This window comes from Typopeltis vanoorti, unplaced genomic scaffold, assembly GCF_054136105.1.
Source record: "Typopeltis vanoorti isolate ZY-2024b unplaced genomic scaffold, IOZ_Tvanoo_1.0 HiC_scaffold_74, whole genome shotgun sequence".
Classification (NCBI taxonomy): Eukaryota; Metazoa; Arthropoda; class Arachnida; order Uropygi; family Thelyphonidae; genus Typopeltis; species Typopeltis vanoorti.
This window is the reverse complement of record NW_028328188.1, coordinates 148,422-174,539: the sequence shown is the minus strand read 5'-3', so window position 1 is coordinate 174,539 and position 26,118 is coordinate 148,422. Positions and strand designations below refer to the sequence as shown.

General features: G+C 36.4%; 1 long non-coding RNA gene across 5 annotated transcripts in view; it reads right to left on the bottom strand.

The window, feature by feature from the left end:
* LOC150092090 (uncharacterized) overlaps positions 1–26,118 on the bottom strand; it is a 106,391-nt gene that overhangs the window by 14,018 nt on the left and 66,255 nt on the right. For 4 of the 5 annotated variants that reach the window (XR_016550620.1, XR_016550622.1, XR_016550623.1 and 1 more), the window contains one exon: positions 21,369–21,435. This is a non-coding gene — a long non-coding RNA (uncharacterized LOC150092090). Of the gene's footprint in view, positions 1–14,435; positions 14,648–21,368; positions 21,436–26,118 lie in introns of those variants that run through there. The other variant, XR_016550621.1, reaches the window with a different exon arrangement.

Here is a 26,118-nt window from a genome sequence, read left to right as displayed (position 1 = left end):
TATAAAGAGTCAAAGAAATGCAGAAGAGAAAAGCACATAAGTGGAGATGACATGTTCATGACTAAGTATATGTTTCATAGTTAGAACTGCTTTTTTTGGTATTTTTTAGCAGTAACTGTCAAATGAAGTTCTTATGTCCCCATAACAAAACACATACCAAGAATGTTCAGTGGAGGTCATGTGGAAGTTTTCATCCCAGCTGAAAAATGCTTTAATTTAGGAAAGGCGACTGACTAAGGCAGTTTCTGACCTCTGGAATGTTGAGTATGAGGAAAGATTGAGAAGATGTAATTTGCAGAGTCTGGTGGAGAGAAGGAAGAGGAAAGATATGATAGAGACCTACAAGTTGGTAATGGGTTGTTATAAGATCAATGGTGGAGAAGTTCTAGAGAGAATAGTGGGAGATCAGGAGAGAACCAGAGGTCATCCTGGGAAACTGTATAAAGAGGGTGTGAGTAGGGGAGCGAGAGGCAGATTTTTTTCATGCAGAGTTGTGAATGATTGGAAGGCCTTGCCTGAGAGTGTGATGTCTGCAAGTCGTTTGAGTGTGTTTAAGACACGGTATGATGAGCTGTGTGTGATAAAAGGACCTCCCAGATGAGTCTTTGACTCCACGAGGTCTTGGGAAATAATAATAATAATAATAATAATAATTCTTATATGTTTGTATGAATGTTGATAATTAAGAAAAACTTAATGATACAGCTATCAATGTTGTGATTTTCCCCACTTTTTCTTAATATATTCAAGTAGACCTGAAGTAGCATTCAGTATGGTGAATGTACAATGATATACAAAATGTACCATGTGTCAGTAAAGTGTAGGGTTCAAGGTATACCTTTATGATACAAACATTGTACTCTATAGTTAGTGATATGTTTACCAACAGTAAAAGTAAAATGAATCTTTAAAAGAATTACTGAATCATTCACTGCATGTCATGTGGATAGTTTCTTCTTTTTTAAGCTTTTCTGCCAACAGAGGAGTGCCTCAGGCCTTTCTTTTATCATCCAACTCCTTTCTGCTGTACATAAATGACCTACTCCCAATCATCATTAATCCTATCCACCATGATGATAGTATGCTAGTACACTTCATTAGTCTGGCTCATTCAATAGATCATACAGTGTACAGACATCTCAACTTCAAGACTATCTACAACCAGTTCCTTAAACAATAATCTCCATACTGTCCTTCAATGGGATGAAGGATTTCCTGGTCATCATCAGTGCTACTAAAACATAGTCTTTCCTTTTCTTTCTTGCAAAACATCCCAGTTCACTTTCTCTTACTCTGAGTAATACAAAAATCACTAAAATCAATAGTCTTTGGAATGACATTTACTTCCAACTTCTTCCACAATAAACACATCACATCAATAACTTACTCTGCCTCAAAACAATTAGCTATTTCTTTCTGCTCAAGACACTTTTGTTCACCAATCAAACTACTACCTGTGTAAAAATGACAATTTTTCCATCTTTAGAATACTGTTCATGTTTGCAGTGGTGCACCTAAAACTACTCTAAATTCTTGATGCTCTCTGGAAGTCATCCAGAATGGTTGGTATCTCAAATTATTAACAATTTAAGATGACATATGGTATAAATAGTTTGAAATACAACACAAGACAATGATAAGAAAATAAATAATATATTTATTTATTTATTTTCTGATATTTTGCTGGTTTATACCCAGCATCTTCATAGTCCAGACAGTTTGTTACAGCATACTAAGAGCAATAATTTGTTAATAATGGGAACAGTTTAAAATTGTAATGAGCAGCACAAAGAACTAAGGTTGTAATTGATGCCTTCTACTGTCGAATAAAGAGACTTGACAAGTATTAATTAGATCTTAAACATTATTGAACAGTATTCTAAATTGATACAATTATACTTGATGTTTCGAGAATGTCTTAAAGCTGCTGCTAATTGCAGAAACAGTCACTCTGAGTTATAATATTTTATGTAGTACTTTTTTTTCATGTAATTGTGTATGAAATCCAAAGCATGGTCTGCTAGTCTTGAATTGTCATAACAATGGTGGTGAATGTATTTTTTGTATATGCTGATGTGAATGTTAATAGAACTTCTTATCTGTCCATAGCAGGCACAGGGCACTTCATATACTACTCCTGGATGTGAAAAAGGATAGTTCATTCTTAGGTGAATGGTTGATGGTTGCTAGCTTGATATATGATGCACAACTTATATTTTTCAAGCACTGTGGATATCTTTTTCAGATATGCTCTGAATACATGGGAAAGTACCAGTTTTGCCAGAGTCTTGTGTATTTGGAGGTTATATAGCATTTTGTCTATTTTTGGGGGATTATAATCATTAGCACTAAAAACAAAGTGTTGCAAAGGTAGGCGAATTCATAGGTAAGGACAATATCATTAGAATAGTTGACTCTGGTTCTGTGCATTAGTAATTTTAGGATTGTTAGTGTAACTATCTTTCATTATCAAAAATATTTTATGAATAGAAATAGATAATGAACCATTAAAAAAGACATGTAGCTGGTTTATCTAGGAAGGGCACTGTAAAGCACATTTTAGAATATTTTAGAACCAAATACATCATCTGCATAGTACATCCCAAGCATTGGTTTATGGATGGATGTGTTGAGTACTTTTTTCTCGAAGTGTTCTGTGTTGAAATTCGCTGGGGAAGGGATGAAACCATAGTCATCCAATTCAGCTGTTTGTATATGTTTTGTTTCCATGTGAAATAACTAGCATGTACTATAAATAGAATAATACAAATATATCCGAGGGAAAATTAGATCTTTATCAAATCTAGGCTCATATATCAAACTATCGACCCTCATCAATTTACATAAGGATAAACTCTGTCCTTTATCATATCCAGGAGTATAAAAAATGCATTTGTCACCATCATTATAGCAAGTTTATAAACTACACCTGCCAAATCACCTTTATCACCACTTACCACATATACCTCCTTAGTCTCCGCTTCTCCATCCACATTGCAATATACTCCATCTTCATACACACATTCACTGCCACATTCAACATTCACTCTCTCTCTCTTTAATGCCATGTCTCCTTGTCCATCCGAGCTCCCCCTTTCCTGTTCCTCTTGTATTCCCATTCTCTCTTCCTCCCTCACCCCACTACTGTATCCACTGCCAAGCACTGCTGTCTCTTCAGTACCACTCTCCTGAATTTTCTCTTCATCTCTTCGTTCTGATCTCTGCCACGCATCACACACTACTTCCACATACTATATTTTTATCCAGCAACACTTTCTCCAGCACACTTACTCCAAAGCTATTTAAATGCAACCCATTACACCTGTATAATTTCATTCTTCCCTCAAACACATGCCATACATCCACAAACTCTCCCTTCTCCTCACATAGCTCACCAACATACCATTCATGATTTTGGCTCTCCGTCACAACTCATCATCATATCTGGGTAACACACTGACAACCTTTCCTACTACACTGTTAAGTTTCACTCTTCTCAATAGTCTCCTGATATTTGTCCTCACCCCCTCCTTATGTCCAGTTAGATCATTCGTCTTTACAATCACAACTAACTCTCTTGTTCGTTTCTTTCTCATGTCCAACGCCTTAATTATTGCACTCATTCTCCCACCCGGTGGGAGAATGAGTACGATAATAATGATGATGGAAATTGATGAAAGTGATTTCCTCACTTTCATCAGATTCCACTAGATGCCTAACCTCAACATATTCTTTATTTCATTTTTCATTTCCAATATCTGTTTCATTAAATTTTGTATTAAGACAATTTCACTGTTAATCTCACTACCTCTCATCGGGCTGCACTTTACTTCCTTTTCCTCGTTCATACTTTCCTTCACCCCTTATCACTAATTTTTGCTTGTACATCTTTGTATTCTTTCAATCCTTCAATTTCTCCAACTTTCGTTTCACTTCTGTTTTTCGCAACTTCCTCCGTAACTTTTGCCAACTTCTTCATTAACTTTCCCTCATTTTCTCTTGATTTCGTTTCCTTTCCGTTTTTTTGCAACTTTTTCCATAGCTTTCACTTCTACATCATTGCATTCCTTCACTCCATCAGCCTCTCTATCTTTCGCTTCATTATCGTTTCTTTCACATACATTATCGATCTTTTCAGTCAATTTCACATTGTGTGTATCATAATCCAACAATATATTGCACATCCGACAAATTCATACTTCCTCCGTCTTTTGTTCATTCTTATCCTCTCCACAAAGACATATCTTGCATTCCGCCATGCATACATATCGCACTCAGGACAATTAATCAGTTTTGAAAATAAATACCTGAAGTTGAACTGCTCACACACAACCTCTTTACTTGTCTGAATTTGGCTGATATATGATTTTCCTATCCTCAATGATTTATCTCTACCACAATTTCACAAATGCAGAGTTTCAGTTCTATGTCTTTTCTTCAAATTCTTCTATGGAAACTGCTCCACTGAACTGGCAACGTTCATTGCTCTGCTTTAAACTGAGCCTGTTAAAACAAGAATAGCCTATAATACTTCATCAGAATAATTGCAAACACATTGAATGCTTAATAGATGACCCCATCTCAACTCTTAATTTCTACCTACTTTACAACAGGTGCTTTGTTTCTACATTGTCTTTTTTATACATATTTCTATGTATGCTGCTCCAATTAAGTCTCTTTTTCTATAATGATCACAGACTCATATCCTGGTCAACACAAAGTTAAGCTGCAAACTTATCAAACCAACTTCTGATTCTGTATACATCTGTTCTCTGGAACAGATGTATAACATTCTTGGTACTGTTTGCTTCAATAGATACAACTCCCAAGTTTCAAGAAACATATTAACAGAGTCCTTTCTTCTCTCACTAACCACTTAACTACAGAGAGTATTGTTGTGTTATATGGCTTGTAACTTATCTCAGTTATGTGTATGTGAAGTTGATATATATATATATATATGAAAAATTTCCTCCAAATTAACTTGGTAATAATCTCTCATCCACTAATATGTCTTCATCATCACCCTAACCTTTGTGCTCACACTACTCCTATTCATTCGTCTCCGGAATGTGAAATATGACAACAGATTGAGGGAATACCATTCCAGAGACAGAGCACTGACTTAGTCAATCTTATCTGAATACTCTCCAACACATCCTCATTTCCCTGAAATTCATACAATCAGATCTGTATACAGTAGTACATATATGGGCTAATCACGGAGTTCTATAATGGAAAACCATAACCTCTTTGCTTTAATGTATCTTCGCCCTATTTGGAAGCGCTATAACCTGTTTCAGCATCTTCACAATTTTAGAAATGTAACCTCCTAACATCAAGTCTCTGTCCACTACCACTTCCAGATCTCTAATCTCCTATGCTCCCTCAAAATTTTTCCACCAGTTGCATACTTTGCATCCCATTCTTAACTACCAAATTTCAAAATTTTGCAGTTTGCAACATTCACCTAGTCATTACACTAACTTCACCACCTATGAGGATCTTAATATACTGTATCATTGAGATCCTCCTGTAAGGTCACAATATCTGCTCTAATGTTCATAGTTTTCCCAAACTTTGCATTTTTTGCAAACAGCTGTATATCTATAATTAAAAATATCCTAATGTCATTATATTGTATTGATTGGTCTCCTCATTCCTGAGGACTCGTGACCCTAGCCACAATGTCTTGCCATTTCTTTCTGTCTTTTGTTGCAGCAGTGGCCAACTTCAAAGAAGTAGAGTGCTCTTTTTAATCCAGTCCAACCATCTTGGTGTTGGATAACTTCTTTTTCTTTGTCATTCTACTTTGCCCTGGATGATAAGTTTTTCCAGGTTTTCATTTTCACGTCTTGAAATGTGACCAAAATATTTGAGAATTCTTTCATTTACAATGCCACATAGCCACCTTTTGATTTTAGTTGACTTATTATACTTCCCAATATCATTACATACAAGTTAAACAATAAGGTTCCCAAAACAGACCTCTGTGGCACACTACTAGTAACTTTTCTCTTTTGGGATTGAGAAAACCTTGATGAATTACTTATTGAACACCTGAACTATATCTCCTTCAACTGTTACCAAATTAGCATTTTCATAACCTCATCCTTTCATAATCATTCTTTCTTCTGCTTGCAACATATTGTAAGAATTCTCTAGCATTTTTCTTGTTCTAATTTGCTAATTTCTTCACATATAAGTTGGCTATGCTACTAATTATATATTTGGTTTTATCCTTTATCCAAGTGTAAGCAAACAAAGTTTGTGGCTGAAGTACTGGGACAACTCGTGGTAAAAGTAGTATAAGTTCTCATCACTTGCCTTAGTATCCCATAATGCAAAGCACATCTCCTTGTGGACATGTATAATGCTATGCATTAAGGGAAGGGGTCACTACCCAGACCAGTTTCCCTGTATTAAGTGCAGGGTTACCTCTCTAAAAACTCATAGCATCACCCAGATCACCCAACAATGAGTGACCCTAAGGATCAAAAACTCAGCACTATTCCCCAAAGTAACAGGCTCACCCTGTCACCGAGAAGAACTCTCAGCATCTGGTTCCATCCAGTGGCAGGCTCACTCCACCACCGAGCAGAACCGCTCATATTTCATCTGAGGGATAACAGCAACAGCTGTTATCCCTCAGGTGCCTCAGTTAACTTCATGGGCTACAGCATTGCTACCCATCACCCAAGCTTCCAACCGGTTTCGACCGTTAGGGGATTTGTCAGTGGGAGCCAGACCCAGAGGTTGGGATACTAAGATGGAAGTAATGGAGAAGTCATATTTACTTATATGAGTTATCAAAGGGTGTCACACCCCTATTATTAAAATTCTTTGGATTAGAGATGAGTTTATGGGAGTTTTTTCACTTGGCTATGCTACTAATTACATATTTGGTTTTATCCTTTATCCAAGTGAAAGCAAACAAAGTTTGCACCTGAAGTACTTTCAGGACTCAGGAAACTCGTAGTAAAGGTGGTATAAATTCTCATTACTTGCCTTAGTATCCCATAATGCAAAGCACATTTCCTTGCAGACATGTATAATGCTATACATTAAGGGAAGGGTCACTACCCAGACCAGTTTTGACCTTTATTGAGGTCACATCAGTGGGAGCTAGATCAAGAGGTGGTGATACTAAGGTGGAAGTAATTGAGAAGTCATATTTACCAATACAAGTTACCAAACTTTATTTGCTTACACTTGGATAAAGAATAAAACCAAATGTATAATTAATTCTACAGTTTTGTTATCTGTACCAAATGAATACCATTCCTTGCCTGCTCTTTGTACTCTTCATGTTACCATTTTCATCATCTGATGCCTCCATAATTCCTTGTTCTTCCAGGCTGCATGCTTAATCTCTCATTCTTCCATTTTCCCCTGCAAAGATCAAAAGCCTAAATAATGTTTGGAATATATTCAGTGTTGCTGCTGTTAAATATTTATCTATCCGTTTTCCAAGCAGCACTTTTTTTCCTGTTTGCTTAACTCTTTACCCCACACTATACTGTCAAGTTATTTAAACTTTTCATAATCACCAGCCCTGTCGTTCTACATATAACAGCTAACCCTCATATAATGCAGATGTTAGGTTCCATAGAAATGCCGTGTTATATAAATCGCATTATGCAAGACTCAGATCACATAGAAAAATAGGGGTTAGGTTTCGAAATTGTTTCTTTTTCTAAATTATATAAACAAAAATGACCCAAGAAATATATATTTTTATTTAATTCAGGTAATTCATGTAAGGTTTTTCACATATACATATAAACTATGAAAAAACATACATAATATAAACTTATAAAATTACAAAATGTATATAAACTTATAAAATTACAAAATGTATATAAACTTCATTGCACATAATGCATAAATGTTTTAGGAAAAATAAATAAAGTGCATATTTTAATCATCGCTGTCTTCAAAACGAACATTTCTTAGATGTTCTTTATTTCCGAGTGGCGGGAAGTCATCATCACTTGAAATCTCACTATGCTGCAATTTTTTATTAAGTTCATAATATGGAGCTGAACAAATATCCAATTGTCTCGTGAATTTTCAGGAGTGCTCCATTGAGGTATCAATATTCGTAATATAAATTCCTAACTTTCCTGCCAAGTCCAATCCTTCTGCTAATTTCTTTAAAATGAATTCTTTAACAGATTCATCTCAATCAGATTATTCAACAGAACTTTCCTCGCCCTTTGGTTCGACATCATCTATTAATTGTACCAGTTTCTCCTAATTTAAATCTATTTCCGCATCAATTAATTCACTAATTTTGTTTTCAACCATATCGCGAAAGGCCTCTCAGAGGACATTGTATAAAAATAATTTTTTATATAAAAAAAGCATCACAGTATGTAACTCATCAGAAAATAAAGTACTCAGCTTGAGATTAGCACACTTATGATTTTTAATATGGTTTCCTGGCAGAAAAGAAGACAATTTTCAACAATTAACACTTTATACGGTAAATAATTGATGTACATTCGTGTTAAAGAGTATTTCCTCCTAATATAAATTTGCTTCTTATAACTACATGCGTGATGCGTTATACAAGGGTTACCTATATATCCTTTCCTCCCAGAAGTGTTCATATAACTCATCACTAGGAATCTAATAGTCACTATTACCACCTGGGGGAAGATTTGACAAGCCATTAACAATTGCATCTTCTGATAATGTGATAAGATCTAAGACTCTTGATCTTCATGTGCCTGTATGACATATGGCCTTAGCTGTCCTACAAGATATCAAAAAATTCATTTTCTCTATTCTGATCTTCATTTCCATAAAAATCATCTGCCACAACACCCTTCTCTTCTTCACTAAGTCAATTTGCATATATAGGTGTTTCTGTCACCACATCCTTGTCTCATTTTTGTTGTTTAAGGAAATGACAGGATAGAAGATTTAATAACTAAGACCAATTTTTCTCCAAAGTTAAACTGGCATTAGCAGGAGAACCACAACTAATATTGATATATGCATGCAGACTATATTAACTTGCTGATGCAGAATACATCAACGAGTAAAGATCGAAAAAAAGAGAAACATGGGAATGTTACAAATCCTAAATAGTTTCACCTGTTGAGCTTGAATGATGTTCTTGGCCATTACGCTGATTGTCTGTGGATGAAAAACTTTTTGATGCAGTCATATTTGTCATGTTGGGATAGTTTGTGAAGGGAGATTCAAGGGAAAGTCTTTCATGTTTATATTTTTGCTTAGGTAAAGTAATTGAGAATTTCTCCAGGGAATAATATGGTGGGTATCAAAGGCATGTATACTAAACATAAGTAGCCATAGTGATGGAATTAGATGCATTCTTGATTCTCCAAGATCCTGCTCATAGCTGTCCTGACTATTTGGCCAAAGTAAGACAGGTTGCATTTACAAGCCCATGTATATCTAGTGGTTGTAGCTGGTCTTAAGGAGAGCAGAAAAAGATGCTAATTTCTTGTTGGTTTGAAGGTGATCACATGATTGTTTCTTTATGATCTTAGCTACTTTTCCAGAGGTGCTACAGATACTGAAATGGTGAAAGATTTATTATAGACTGTGTTTGGTAAGCAGAAAGGGAATGTTGGTAAGAGTTTTTTTTTTTAAATCTGATGGTGAGGCTGTTGACATTGTGCTACAAAAGTAATGCATGCAGTTGAGTTCTGAAATAAACACATTGTCATCAGAGCAAAATTAATTTTGTCCTGTTGATGACAGTTTTTATGATTTCATACTGCTGGGGGAGGGGAGTGGAATTGTTAGTGGATGTTTACTTGAATGTGAAAGTTTTCTATATACAAATGAAGACCAAGGATACATAGATAGGTCTGCAAGAGGGGGAGTATTTAAGGCATTTTTTTCAAACATCTCCATAATGTAGTTAGTTGAGGGGGGGAGATAGCATATTGTTGTATTATTTATTTGTTTGTAGAATTTGTCTTGCTAAACAAGGTACTCAGACTTCACTTGGATTAGATCATAGAAGTTGTAAAGTGGAACATAATACACACTACGCATCGCATGTGACCTAAGACTGAGCATCTGAAATGATCTCTAATACATAAGTAGTATAAAAATAAAAGACACGACACAACATAAATAAAAAAAAAAAAGAATTTTTATTAGGAAAAGATTTTTGGAAAATTTTCTAGTGATTTTGTTTCATTTTTCTTTGTAGGGAGCCAGGGCCCCTTTCCCCCCTCTAGGTGTGCCACTAGTGTGAAGGAATATGTTTGCCAGAGATAAGAGAACACTTTGGCTAGTTTGCAGGTGGGTGAGTCCATGCTGCCAATAGTTGGGTACCCACCCCCCCTCTGGGTGTGCCACTGGTGTGAAGGAATGTTTGCCAGAGATGAGAGAACACTTTGGCTACTTTGCTTGTTAACTATGACCCTACCAATAGAAAAAAAAGAAAACGGAGTAGCTACTTAAATCAGTCACCACATGGCCCGAAGATACCGTTAAAAAATTAATTCCACACTACGCTCGTTCCCCGAAAATTTATGGTCTACCAAAGATAGACCGTAAATTCGTTATCACACTACTCTGGACGATAGTCAAAGGTATAGACAGCCCCAATTATCACCTAGCCAAGAAATCAGCATCAACGCTGAAGGAGGCGGTAGGTCATCCCCCCTCCCCCTCCTATATTAAAAACACTCAACACTTTGTAAACAAAATTAAAGACATCAATCACACTGGGAAAAGATGATTTATTTGTTAGTTTTGATGTTTCTGTCCTCTTCAAAAATGTCCCAATCAATGACATAATCCTGCTATTACATGACAAATTCCCACCCGATATCACAGCGCTCTTTGCACATGTACTATGTTCTGGCTATTTTATGTGGCAAAGCAATTTCTACATACAAAAAGAAAGCGCAACCATGGGCTCACCATTATCCCTCCTCATCGCTAACTTTTATATGGAAATTTTAAGCAATGTGCTCTAGATTATTTTCCTTTAATACCCAAAGTCTGGCTTGGATATGTTGACGATGTTTTGCTATCTGTCCCCATGCCGCCAGATATTAGACACTTTCTTTGGCCACCTAAACAAAAAACACAAATGCATACAATTCACAATTGAGATTGAAAAGCAGAACACACTTCCATTTCTAGATACTCTTGTCACACATCTTCCTTCTGGCAGTCTTTCCTTCACTGTTTACTGGAAATCAACATATACTGGGCAATATATACACACAAACTCCTACCACCACCCAACACAAAAACTAGGGGACATTAATACACTAAAAACCATGGCTTTGAAGATTTGCTTCAAAGAACAAGCATTTTAAAATGAATCAAAAGTTATAAGCAATACCATTCTAAAAACGGTTACAGCCATACAGCCAAATTTACTATCAAAAACATTCTGTGCAAGACCTCACTTAAAAATAAAAATAAACAAGATTACAAGAAAACTACAACCATTCCATACATTAAAGGGATGTCAGACAAAATAAACAGAATACTACAAAAATACAACCTTAAAGCAACTTTTAAATCTCCTGCAAAATTAATGAACTTACTCAACTCATCCAAAGATTCACTCCCTCTGCTGGCCCACCCTAGAGTATACCATATTCATTGTACCAGTAACTTGCCCTATATAGGGGGAAACAGGACACACAATTTCTATCACAAAAAGGAACATAAACAACACATTTAATATAATAACTATGGTCAAGCTGGTCTTTCTGTTCATGCCCTGAACACTTTCCATAAAATTGACTGGAAAAGCACCTGTTGTTTACATCACACCAAAACATGGTATGAATGTAAATTTAAGGAGGCATGTGAGATTCTTATCAATCACCCTAATTTTAACAATAATGGTGGTGTAAAAATTCCAAGCATATGGAAGATACATATGAATAAACGATTATGAATGAAAAAATGAGAGTGGGGAAGGTTTGAATGATTGTGAAGTTTTGGAGATGGTTTCATTTGAAAGGATGAATGGCAAACAAGAGTGGCTGATTTGCAGAGAGAGAGAGATAGATGAGCTGAAAGACCAGGTGGAATGTTTCAGGAATGAGATGAGAAATGTGAAAGATGAGATTAAGCAAATGGAAGAGACCAATTCAAGAGAAATCAGATTATGAGTGAGAGAGAGTAATGGGAATGTTAGAAGAGGAGAGAAAATAGGAACAGTAGAAGAGAAGGAATGAGAGAGTTATGGGAATGATAGAAGAGGAAAGAATAGGATCAGTGAAAGAAAATGAGAGAATGGAAATAGTAGGAGAGAGAGAGAGAGAGAATGAGAAGAATGCGAGGGAGCACTGGAACCAGAGATAGAGTGATGTCATCAAGGCAGGTAGGTAAGGGAACACAGAGAGAAAGTGTTAGAGAAGAGAGAGTGAGGGATGCATGGGAGCAATCGAGGAAGAGAGTGGTAAGAAGTGTAATGTATGGGAACTCAGTGATACGTGGTGTGCAAGATATGATGCGTGAGGAGTGTTTGCCTGGAGGAATGATAGAAAGTGTGGCTATGGCAATTAAGAGGGGTGAAAGGGTGGATGAGATGACTGTGATGACAGGAACAAATGACTTGAGTGGTAATGTAAATTGAGCAGCAAGCAATATGAGATTGTTGACTGAGGTAGTACGAAAGAAGACGCAGAGAGGAAAAATAGTGTGAGTGTTGCCTAGGTACGATAGTGATGAGGTGAGCAGAAGTGCAGTAATACTGAATAACATAATAGCTAGAATGTGTCAAAAGAGAGGATTCGAATATGAGGATGCTTGGAGGGCGTTTGAGGATAGAAAGGAATTGTATGCGAAAGACTGCTTGCATTTGACCGAGGAGGGACATAGGCATTTGGAGAGATGCCTACGTCTGACGTGCTTTGTATTCTGGGAGATACTAAGAAAAAGTGAAGAGAGCTTGGTCCACCTTTACCATGAGTTGCCTCTGTCCTGAATATGCTTCATGCTCAAACTTTGTTTGCTTACACTTGGACAAAGGATTAAACTAAATTTATTATAGTCTAACCAAGTGGAAAAATTCTTCCAACATCCAACTCTAAATCCAGAGTAATATAATAATAAGGTGAAACGCCTTTTGGCAAACTAGTATACGTAAATATGACTTCTCCATTACTTCCACCTTAGTATCACCACCTCTGGGTCTGGCTCCCACTGATGAGACCTCAATAAAGGTCGAAACCGATCTGGTTACTGGCCCTTCCCTTAATGCATAGCATTATACATGTCAGCAAGGAGATGTGCTTTGTATTATGAGAGATAGTAAGACAAAGTGATCTGTGCTTGGTCCACCTCTACTACGAGTTGCCTCAGTCCTGGCAGGCGCAAACTTTGTTTGCTAACACTTGGGCAAAGGATTAAACTAAATTTATTATAGATAGTCTAACCAAGTGTTGCATATGAAAAAGCTTTGTCAAGATGGGTGCATTTTGATCTGCAGTGCTTGCTCACAGCAGATCAAGAACACACTCGCATGGAAATCTCTGAACAGTGCTTGGAGCGTTTTAACAAGAATAAAACTGATTTTGTGCATTGATTTATTACTATGGATGAGACTTGGGTTCACCATTACACACCAGACTCCAAACAGCACTCAAAACAGCGGACAGAAGCCGGTTGTTCAGCACCAAAGAAGACAAAGTCGGTTCCATCAGCAGGAAAGGTCATGGCATCAGTGTTTTGGGATGCAAAAGGCATTTTGTTTATTAATTATCTTGAAAAGGGTAAAACAATAACTGATAAATATTATTCCGATCTTTTAACCAAACCAGATGAAAACATTCTTGAGAAAAGACCCGGTTTTCAGAAGAAAATCATCTTTCATCAGGACAAGGCACCTGCCCACAAAAGTGTTTTGGCAATGGGAAAATTAAAGGATCTGCACTATGAATTGTTGAAACATCCACCCTATTTCCCAGATTTGGCTCCTTCTGACATCTGTCTCTTCCCAAAACTAAATCTCTTTCTCACTGGTCAGCGTTTTTCTTCATATCAAGAAGTGATTGCAGCTGTAGAATGGTATTTTGCAGATCTTACTGAGAACCAGTACAGGGATGTGATAATGGTGCTGGAACATCGCTGCAATAAATGTATTAGTCTTATGGGAGATTAGGTTAAAAATTAAAATAATTTTGAAATTATAAATTCGTTTTTTCATTGTTTAGCCGAGAACTTTTCAGGCCACCCTTGTATAAGGGGGAGAAATAAGAGGAAGCAGGACGACTACAAATGGAGTTACACAGGGTTCGGTACTGGGACCATTGCTGTTCAATCTTCATGTAAGTGATTATTATAGACCAAGGGGGGGGTATTTAGATGTTCACAGATGATGTGAGTCTTGGGAGGGTTATTAGTAATAATGCTGATGATTTGGCTCTTCAAGAGGATTTGAATAAGCTTGGAAGGTGGGCAAATGAATGGAGATGTTAGTTTAATGCAACTAAATGTAAGGTTTTCAAATTTGGGATCCACAAATTTGGATGTTTTATACTAACTTGACCGAGTTTTACTGGAGGAAGTTGAAGAAGCAAAGGATCTTGAGTCATTATAGATAGAAATCTGAAGATCACTGGACATATTTCGAAGGTTGTGAAGACATCTTAGAGAACTGCTGCAATATTGAGGAGGACATTGCCTACAAGAGATAAATGAGTAATGGTTACACTGTATAAAACATTGATTAGATTACTTCTGGATGTATGTGCACAGATCTGGTCACGACTATTTGATATCCCCTTTAAATTCTTCATTTTAAAAATTTTATGGAATTTACAGCCGTGTTAAAAAAACTTTTATTATCCCGATGTTTCAATCTTCACATCAAGATCATCATCTGGAGCGTACAGAAGTATACAGAACAAGCTGAGTTACATCATTAACTGTAACCTAAAGAAACAATGATTTGATCACATGTTATTCTACTGGTGAAAAAATAAATAAATAAATAAATAAATAATAAATAAATAAATTAAAAATAAAATAATTTTTTTTTTTATATCAAGCTAAATTCTTATTTTACAATGACAGGAATAAACATTCTTTTAGATGGTTTTCTTTCAGAAACAATTGGTGTCCTATTTTTAGTATTACAATTCCTATTTTTGATTTACAATACTGGATTTTCTACAGTCCTGTTAATAGTTGTTCTTGGTGAGGAAGGTCGAATATATGCCTTCCATATGTTTGGGATTTTTAAACCATCATTGTTGTTCAGATTGGGGTGGTTGCTGATAATCTCGCAGGCTTCCTTGAATTTCTGTTCATACCATGTTCTAGTGTGATGTAGAAAGCTGGTGGTTTTCCAGTCAATTCTGTGTAAGGTATTCAGGGCATGATCAGAAAGACCAGCTTCACCATAATTATTATATTTAATGTGTCGTTTATGTTCTTTTTGTCTAATAGGAATAGTGCGTCCTGTTTCTCCTATATATGGTATGTTGCAAGTACAGTAAATCCGGTATACTCCAGGGTGAGCTAGTGGAGGGAGTGGGTCTTTGGATGAGTTGAGTAAGTTTTTTAATTTTGCAGGAGGTTTAAAGGTGGCTTTGAGGTTGTACTTTTGTAGTACTCTGTTTATTTTGTCTGATATTCCTTTAATGTAAGGAATGGTTATAGTTTTACTGTAGTCTGGTTTGTCTTTGTTTTTTATTGTGGTTTTGTAGAGAATTTTGTTTATAGTATTTTGGCTGTATCCATTTTTTTGTAGGTTATTACTGATAATTTTAAACTCATCTTTCAGTGCCTGTTCACTGGAACAAATCGTCTGAGCTCTGTTTTATAGCATGTTGATGACACCTAGTTTTTGTGTTGGGTGGTGGCAGGAGTTTATGTGTATATATTGTCCAGTATGTGTCTGTTTTCGGTAAACAGTGAAGGAAAGATTGCCCGAGGGAAGACGTGTGACAAGTGTATCTAGAAATGGAAGTGTGTTGTGTTTTTCAATTTCAATTGTGAACTGTATGCATTTGTGTTGTTTGTTTAGGTGGCTAAGGAATGTGTCTAATGTCTGGCGGCCATGGGACCAGATTGCGAAAACATCGTCAACGTATCTAAGCCAGACTTTGGGTTTTAGAGGGGAGAAATCTAGGGCAAGTTGCTCAAAATGTTCCATGTAAAAGTTAGCAATAGGGGGGGATAATGGCGAGCCCATGGCTGTGCCTTCTTTTTGTAAGTAGAAGGCGTTTTGCCATACAAAATAACCTGACCGTAATACATGTGCAAAAAGCACTGTGATATCTGGAAGGAATTTGTTTTGTAGGAGAAGGATTGTGTCATTGATTGGGACATTCGTAAAGAGGGCAGAGACATCAAAACTGACTAATAAATCATCTTTTTCTAATGCAATGTCTTTGATGATGTTTATGAAGTGTTGTTGTGTGTTTTTGATATATGAGGGGGAATGACCTACCAACTCCTTGAGTATTGCTGCTAATTTTTTGGCTAAGTGATATGTCGGGCTATCAATTCCTTCAACGATAGGTCTTAGCGGGGTGGTTTCTTTATGAATTTTTGGTGGCCTATAAATTCTAGGGGAGCACGTAATGAGGGAACAGTTTTTTTATTGTATCTGCGGGCCATGTGGTAAATGATTTAAGTAGTTTCTCCGTTTTGTTTTTTGTTCTGTTAGTTGGGTTGTTGTTAACTAGTTTGTATGTGTTATTGTCGGAGACCAGCAGATTCATTTTTTTCTATATAAGTGGTACGGTTTAAAATGACAGTGGAATTTCCTTTATCGGCTCTGGTTATTATTATGTTCGGATTTGTTTTAAGTGATTTTATCGCTGTTAATTCGTGTTTAGTTATGTTGCTTATTATTGTTTTGTGATTTAAAATGTTCGCAGTTTCTATACGTATTTTGTCTGCTATGTTATTAGGTATGAATCTTAGGCCTCTTTCCATATTACAAATAACTTCAAGTTTGTCTATCGTTTTTGGTGCTATAGCAAAATTTAATCCTTTGTTAAGTATAGAGATTTCGTCTTTGTTTAGAGCGTGGTTAGATAGGTTAATTATGTTATTGATACCTGTGGATGATTCATGGCTCCTGTTGTTTCTTGCTTCTGGTTGGGTTTTCTTGTTCACTGTGGCAAACTTTGAATATGGCAGCTGGTTTTGTCGTTCTTTTAGTCTTTGAAATTTGGAAATTAGGTTTTCTTTCTTCGTTTGTTGGATGTGGTTTGCTGTGTTGTCCGTAATCCTTTCTAGGATTATCCAGATATCTGCATTTAAGTAGCTAGACAGCTCCGTTTTTTTCTTTTAGTAGCTGGTTTTGTGTAGCAGCTAGGTTCTTTCTGGTAGCTTGGATCTGCTCTCTCAGTAGTGCTTTCTCCATGCGGTGGTATATTCTTTGTGCCTTTGTTGAAGTGAATTTCCTCTTTATCCTGATGCAGTTAGGAGTGATATCGCTGTCCCTACACCGTTTTAAAAACGCCAGTCGATTGATCAAATTTGAAACTTGGATCTTCAGCTTACCGTATTGATTACATCGCTTGTGGGTCGAATCTCCATGAATTCATTTTAAATTCTGGTTAGAGAATTTAAAGGGGATATCAAATAGTCTTTTTGAGCAATTTTTCCAGTTCTTTTACTGCCACTCCTGAGATACCGACTGGTACCCTAATGTTAGGACACTAACTAGCACTCATCAACTGCATGAGTACACAATGTTGTGCACACATATAGTGTGCATACCATTGACGTGTACTTTACAATTATATGTCAAAGTCTAACCAACATCTTTCCTAGGTATCCAGTTTATCGTTTGCTGATGCATCCTCCATTGCCTACAAGCATTGGAGGATGCTTGAAGGAGCATAACCAATGCTCCTTCAAAGAGTATTGGTTATGCAACCAATGTTTCTTGAAGGGTTTGGAGAGAAAGTATTTTGATGCTTTGGACATTAAGACCTAACATCTATATTGTACATAAATAACATTGCACAGTCCTGAAACTGTCTTTGTTATCCTCCTTTGTACCCTTTCCACAGTTAATTTATCCCCTTCAAATCCTGGGGACCAAATCTGAGAACAGTAGTCTATGTGTGGTCTGATCAGGGTCTAATACAACAGAATGATAACTATTTTATCTCTGCAGGTCAGCATCCTTCTCATTATTGCAGCAATCATATAACCTCTCCTTTTTCTATCCAGCAAACTCTTCAGGACACATTCCCTTAGTCGATCCTCATAACTAACATTGTACAGTCCTGAAACTGTCTTTCGTATCCTCCTTTGTACCCTTTCCACAGTTAATTTATCCCCTTCAAATCTTGGGGGCCAAATCTGAGAACAATAGTCTATATGTGGTCTGATCAGGGTCTTATACAATGGAATGATAACTATTTTATCTCTGCAGGTCAGCATCCTTCTCATTATTGCAGCAATTCTCTGTGTTACTTTCACCACCTTTGCAACATGTCCCCTGAATTTCAGGATTCTATCAATCATCAACCACAGATCTCTTGTCTCCCCTACTTCCTCCAGTATAGCTCATCCAACAGAGAATGCAGCTTCCCATCGATGTGTCCCAAACTTCAAGACCTTACATTTTGCTGCATTAAACCAACACCCTGATTAATTTGCCCATCTGTCTAGCTTATTCAAATCCTGTTGCAGAACTACCACATCTCCACTATTACTAATCACCCTTCCCAGCTTCACATCATCAGCAAACAGTTGAATATCCCCCTGCAATCCACTGAAAACGTCATTGATATAAAGGTTAAACAATATAGGTCTCAGTACTGAGCCCTGTGGGACCCCACTTGTAACCCTCTGACTCCTTGAAACTGCCCTGCCATATACAACTCTCTGATACCTATCGGACAGCCAATCCTGAATCCAGTTAACCAACCTGACATCCAAGCCCCATGTGCTGCAACTTAAATATTAGCTTATCATGTGGAACCCTGTCAACTGTCTTCACTAAATCCAGGAAAATAGCAGGATATGCCTTTCCTCATCTTCTACTCTTGTAATTTTATTATAAAAGGCTAGCATATTACCAAAACAAGAGTGCCCCTACACAAATCCATGTTGACTCTCTCAGATAACATTATCCTCATCTATCCAATGTCGTATATAGTCCCTAACTAATTTCTCCAAGATCTTAACAACTACTGATGACACACAAATTGGCCTATAATTAGACACTTCCAGTCTGCTACCACCCTTACGCAATGGCACTATCTTACCTTCCTTCCATTCCCTGGGCACTTTTCCAGTGGTCAGACTCTCACTGAAAAGCTACATCAAAGGAGCTGTCAGTTCTTTAGCACCTCTCCCCCAAAACTCATGGTGAAATACCATCCACTCCCACAGCTTTACTGACATCCAGAGTACTCAGTATTTAAAACACGCTCACATCATGTGCTTCTAAACCTCGATCTTGCCCGATTACTCTAGTATTAAAATTTACTCCTCCAGGGTGAAACACACCAATAAAGTGTTCATTGAACAATTCCACTATGTCCTCTGCATCAGTCACTCAATTCCCATTTCTATCCCACAGTGTCATTCTTCCAGAATCATATTTCCTCCTACTGGCCACATAGCTAAAAAATTCCCTAGGATTTTCTTGGGATCTTAGGGCCAATCTCTTCTCATATTCCAGTTTCGTCTTCCTTAGCATACTAGTCACTCTCCTGGCTTGTGTCTTATATTCTTCATGCATCTGCTCTTCAACTGTCTCCTTATATCTCTTCCATACCCTCTTTTTCACATGCAGTTCCTGTTTAATGTTGTTTGTCATCCATTTTACACCAAATTGTGTCTTCTTCTTCACATGTGGTATAGAGCTTACTATTGCTGCTAACAAATATTCTTTCACAATTTCTCAAGCACTAATGATATCCTGGCCTTCTAATTCTGCCCTCCATGAAACTTCCCCAAGTTTATGTCTAAGACTATTATAATTACCTGCCTTATAATTTTCACATATGTTTCCATCTCTTTGATACTCCTGCATGTCTATTTATCTTCCAAGTCAAAACCACATCGTCACACTCTCCAACTGCTGTTAGAGATGTCATCTCAGTTATTATCAACTCTTCTGTTGCAATGACCAAATCCAAAACTCTTGAAAACTTGTTCTCTCTATTACATGTTGCCAAAGACATTTTGTCCCTCAAGAATTCTAGAAATTCCATTCCCTTATAGCTACATGCATCTTCCTCATCTTCCTAATGAAGCAATTCTTATGACCATTAGATAGAAAGGAAGAAATTATATATTGTAGTTCTTTCTGTAAAAGATCGTCTGAAAACACTGGTTCATCGGGCCCACTCCTTTTGTTCTTCAGACGATCTTTTACAGAAAGAACTACAATATATAACTTCTTCCTTTCTATCTAATGGTTATAAGAATTGATTCATTAAAAGAACTTTGAGTAGTTTTAATATGTATTCCTCTTCAAACACAGAAGAAATAGCGTGCATTCCTATCCCTTATGTACAAGGCATCAGTGAACGTATAGCAAAAGTTTTAAAACGACTGAATATTTTTGTTGCCTTTTGACCATTTAGAAAAATCCCCACCTTTCTCACTTCACCTAAGGACAAGCTTCCACATCTTAATCATCCAGGTGTCTACCAGATTCCGTGCTCTTGTGGATTATCTTATTTCGGACAAACGAGAAGATCTGCCTCTATTCAGCTAGAAGAACACCAATCTTATATTGAATACTTTAAACCTGAAAAGTCTGGCCTTGCAGAACATGCCATCTTTACTAGACATAGAGTTCATTGGAGAAAGACAAGAGTTCTTCACAAAAGTCAGTTCCTCATGGAACGCCTTTATAAAGAAACATGTGAAACTACTTCATTCTCCTAACTTCAACAGATCTGACGGTTTACGTCTATCCCCTTTATGGAAGATAGTACTTTACAAATCAGCTAATCTTTCCTAACTTTTTATTGTATTGATTTTTTTTTTTTTTTAAGGAAATTTATTGACCTTTTTTAGTTTTCTTACACCAGCTACTTAGGTGGTGCTTTTTGGAATTGTCAGTTATTGTTTAATTTGAGCTTAATATGTACTGAAGATGCCTGTGACACACAGGCAAAAATTATACTATTAAATAATCTTTATACGTGAGTTTTTTCCGTTATTAATTTTGTATCGAGCAATTCATTTTCAACTTAATTTCCATATGTTGTTCTATAGTGATGTTGTTTTTTGTATTTCTCTCTTCATGTTATGCACCCATGAGGTCTTCTAAGAAGACCAAACTAGTTCTGCATTCATATAATAAATAGTTTTATTGTCTTTTGTCAACTGAAAGTTGAGTTTTAAGTTTTTTCTGTTGTCATATAGCTGAGTAAATCCATTGCATCATATATATATTTATTTATACTTACAAACATGGATCTTTGCACCTCTGATAGCAACCAGTCAGATCTGTCAATATAAGAGCAATTCGATTCTCTATAAAATAAAAACACAATAACAGGGAATAGAATAATTATGCATATAAATAAAAATTAAGATTTCCAAACCTTTCCACTTGGTTAAAGTAAAATCTTAAATAATATTAAGCCTTTCCAGTAAATTATTCATACAGTAAAACATGGAAATTCTGGAGTTATTTGATAAAGTATTTTACCAAAACAATTTTTGAAAAATGCCTACACAACAGTCAGTAATGATTATGAAGTTGCCTGAATTTTAAAATATTTTCACATTTCATAGAAAAGTCAGGGAATATTTATAAGTTTCTTTCAGTTTTCTTATTCAGTTTAACTGAAGATGATTTAGCTGATTTCACATGGAGATGGTAAGGTTCTTCTTCTTGCAAAATGAACATGCCCATCAGGAAACATATAATATATACACTATCTACCAATAATTGTCTGGACACCCTGTTATTTCTGTTATTTGAAGTTATGGAACATTCCAGGTTTGTTAATAACATAAAAACTGGTGTACAGATAATAGAAAGCAGTATTTCATCAAAGTAGTTGAATACAGGTGGTATGGCAACACAACATGAACTCAGTGACTTCGAGAGAGGTGTCATCATGGGCTGTCACATTAATCACATGTCCATACGTTCCATTGCTGCTCAATTCGAGTATCCAAAATCTCAAGAGCTAGCAATGTGATCAATTGGCACAGACCATCCATGAAGAGTTCCAGAGCACCAGTAACATCATGGTGAGCACTTATACTGTATGAAAATAACTCCGTTTACTGGGTTTCCATGGAAGAGCAGCAGTGCATAAGCCAAATATCACAACAACAAACAAGGTGGCTTGTCTGGCTGGTGCAAGGACCATGTGAACTGGACCAGTGGAAAACAGTACTCTGGAGCGATGAATCTAGGTTTACCTGTTTCTAGTCTAATGGCAGGGTGTGGAGGCAGCCTGGTGAATGTTTGTTACCAATGTGTGTTTTACCCACAGCAAAGTTTGTGGTGGAAAAGTAATGATGTGGGGTGCTTCAGCTGGTCTGCAGTGGGACCACTGGTCATTGGCCATGGTTCCATTAAGGCAGCTTGGTACCTTGATATTCTGAATAATCAGATGATGCCTATATTGTGAAGTTTTTATGGAACGGATCCATGTTACTATCAAGACGACAATGCCCTATGCCACAAAGCTGCAGCTTTGGCCTGTACAGTCCTGACCTCAACCCCATCGGACACCTGTAGGATGAATTGAAAGAGTAGCGCATTCTTGATCTGTTGCTGAACTCAGTGCTGCTTTGGTGAAGGGAGACAAATTGCAGCTGATGTCTGGTGCACATTGGTGAAAAGCCTCCCTCAAACAGTGCAGGAGGTGATCAGAGCCAAATGTGGAGATACTAATATTTGTCTGCTATCAACTGTAATTTGCTAAAGTGTCCAGATAATTATTGATAGATAGTGTGTATATATGTATAGATGAAACTAGTTGTGCAGTTTACTTAATTAAAATAGTTTAAAAAAATTATATTTTTATCTCTCAGGTTATAGTCATTTAATCTATTTTAAAAAATAAGTCTTTCAGACAAGTAAATTGGCTGTGGTTAGCGTATCTGCTCCCCTGCCAAAAGACTGTGGGTTCGAATCCTGCCATGGGCATGGATGTTAGCGATCGTTTGCGAAAATACTAGTGGTAGTAGTGAGCAGCAGCTGGCATTGGTGTAGATGATAAGTTTCGCTGTAATTGTGGATGAGTGGTAGAGATGGAGAGTTTTAGCATAGGTACCCTCCCTTGATGAGTCTTTGGACTTCCTGAAGGTAATTTAAAAACAATAAATAAGTTATATCATATCTCTAGCTTTTATGACAAGGCACCATACAGAAACATAAGAAACTTTCAAAAGACTGCAAAGAATTGGCCTCAATTTCAACAGTTTGTTGTCTCTCAAGCATTATAAATTACATGTCCTCTTTCCAAGATTCATTTCCTTAAGAGAAAACATTAAAACAGAACTTGCAAAGAAAATACAACATAGAGCTAAAAAGGAACTTCTGAGTGAAAGAATTTATGACACAAAACATACCTTGGCACATTTATTTACCCAGAAAGCTTCTTTATCTGCTATTTGAACATGCTTTAGACAGTGACAATTGGAAACTTATCAAAAAGACGTTCGAATTACAAGCTTCCAAGCCTCAAAATAACAACAAAATAAAATTAATTAGAAAACTCAAAGCTATAAAGCAAGAACAAGAAAAATCATTTAAATCAATGTTTCAACTCTATTCTGACAAAATTATTGTAAACAAATCCAGCAACAACCTTTCCAGTGTCATAAATTTTTAAAAACGGCTTTAATTTCTGATATCACCAAAATCCATTCCATTAGTAAAATTGAAAAGGTTACCTCTTTCCTTCCTACTCAAAGAGTTAATTTATTCCTTATTGAATCCATATTTATCATCATCAATCCAAAACCCCCTACAGACAATATCTCTCCAGCACAGCGTCAAGCAATAAAAAAAACAAAGATATAATAATTCTTCCTGCAGATAAAGGTAACTCCACTGTCATCCTGAATACTGAAGTATATAATAACAAAATGTTCCAATTACAACAAAGTTGGTCGATTGGTAGAGCCTCTGCTACTAATGGCTCAGTTAAGTAAGTTTGAGCACGGTTAGTAGTTGAAAGGGGTCCAATCGTTCGATGCTGTTGGCACACTCTCCCTCGATGAGTCTTTGGACTCCCTCGATGAGTCTTTGGACTCCCTGGAGGTGTCAAATAATAATAATAATAATACTTTCTGGATTCTTGACAGAGATCCAGCTTGTGAACTCCATACAGTGATGTAGCTACAGCTTTTGCAGCCCCTCTCAGTGCACACCAGTGCACACCAGTGTATTGTTTGAATAATGGTTAGGGTCTTTCACGACGAGTGTTTTGACTCCATGGAGACACCGTTATAATAACAATAATAAAAATAACACTCAAATTTTGGAAGTCAATCTGGGATAATCCTATTGAACACAATAAAGATGCCTCATGGATTAAGGAAATAGAATCAGAAATAAAACAAAAACAAATTTAAAATGTCATTATCACTAAAGAAATGGTCAGTGATTAAGCAAGAAAATTAAAAAACTGGAGTGCACTTGGCAAAGACAAACGACATGGATTTGGGTTAAAATAACCAGTCTACATGATCGAATGGCAGAGCAATTTAATTATTTGTTGGAGTCAGGCTCAGCAGAAAGCTGGATGATATCTGGGTGCACGTTTCTCTTCATATAAGATAAGGATAAGGGTGCAGACCCAAGTAACTATCATCCAATGCTTAAGCTATTCACTGCAATCAGAGCAAATTCCATATTCCACTACATATCATATAATCAAATTTATCTGATTGAACAAATAGTCAATTTTCAAAAATTGAGATCCTGATTAATAAAATAATTCTCAGAAACTCAAAAAGACAAAAACTAATTAAACATAGCATGGATACTACAAGAAAGCATTCGATTCCCTCCCACACTCCTGGATTCTAAAATGACTAAAAAATTTGGAATTCGCAAAACCATATGTTCCTTTCTGACTGCTGCCATGAAATTATGAAAAATGACTTTAATAATGAATAATAAATGATTCGTAGATATCATCATTAAATGTTGAATTTTCCAAGGTTCCTTGTCACCATTGCCCTTCAACATTTCTTTGATAATTTTGTCTTTTATTCTGAAGAAAACAAAACTTGGATATGAAATTCCTACATGTAATATCTAAACAAAATGGAATTTGGTTTAGAGAAATGCACAGTTTTATCTATTAAACGAGGAAAAATTAATGACACTAGCAGTTTTGATTTGGATAAAGAGAAATATATAAAAGCAATTTCAGCAAACGAAAACTATAAATACCTAGGAATATTAGAACCCAATTATATTCTCCACTCGAAAGTTAAACAACAGGCAGCATCAGAATACATCAAAAGAGTTAGAAATATTCTGAAAACAAAACTAAATGGATTAAACACAATTAGAGCAATGAATTCTTGGGCTCTATCAGTGATCCGATACACAGCTGGCATAATAGATTGGACAAAAGAAGACCTGGACAAACTGGACCGCAAAACTAGAAAACTAATGACTATGCATCATGTATTACACCCACGAAGTGATGTTGACCGGCTGTACCTAACGAGGAGAATAGGTGGACAGGGACTGCTGCAAGTGAGAGAGACTGTGGAAGAAGAAGAAATTAGTTTAAGAAGTTACATCGACAACAGCTCTGAGCCAGTGCTTCAAGCAATTACACAAGATGGCCTTCTAAAAGAAACATGAAACAAATCCCATTACAAAAAGGAACAACAAAATAACCGATATGTGCGCTGGAAAAATAAATCCTTGCATGCCCAATTTCTTCGAGATACTGAGGACAAAATTGATGTGAACAAGATGTGGCAATGGCTACAATATGGATATGTTAAAAAAGAATCAGAAGGATTTATTCTAGCAGCTCAACAACAGGCATTAGAAACTAATGCAATCGAAGCAAAAATTTTGAACATCAACAATAACAGAAAATGCAGATTATGCGATCAGAAAGATGAGACTGTAGAACATCTAATAAGTGACTGCAGCAAAATAGCTCAAACTGACTACAAATACCGTCATGATCAAGTTGCCAAAATAATTCATTGGCATGT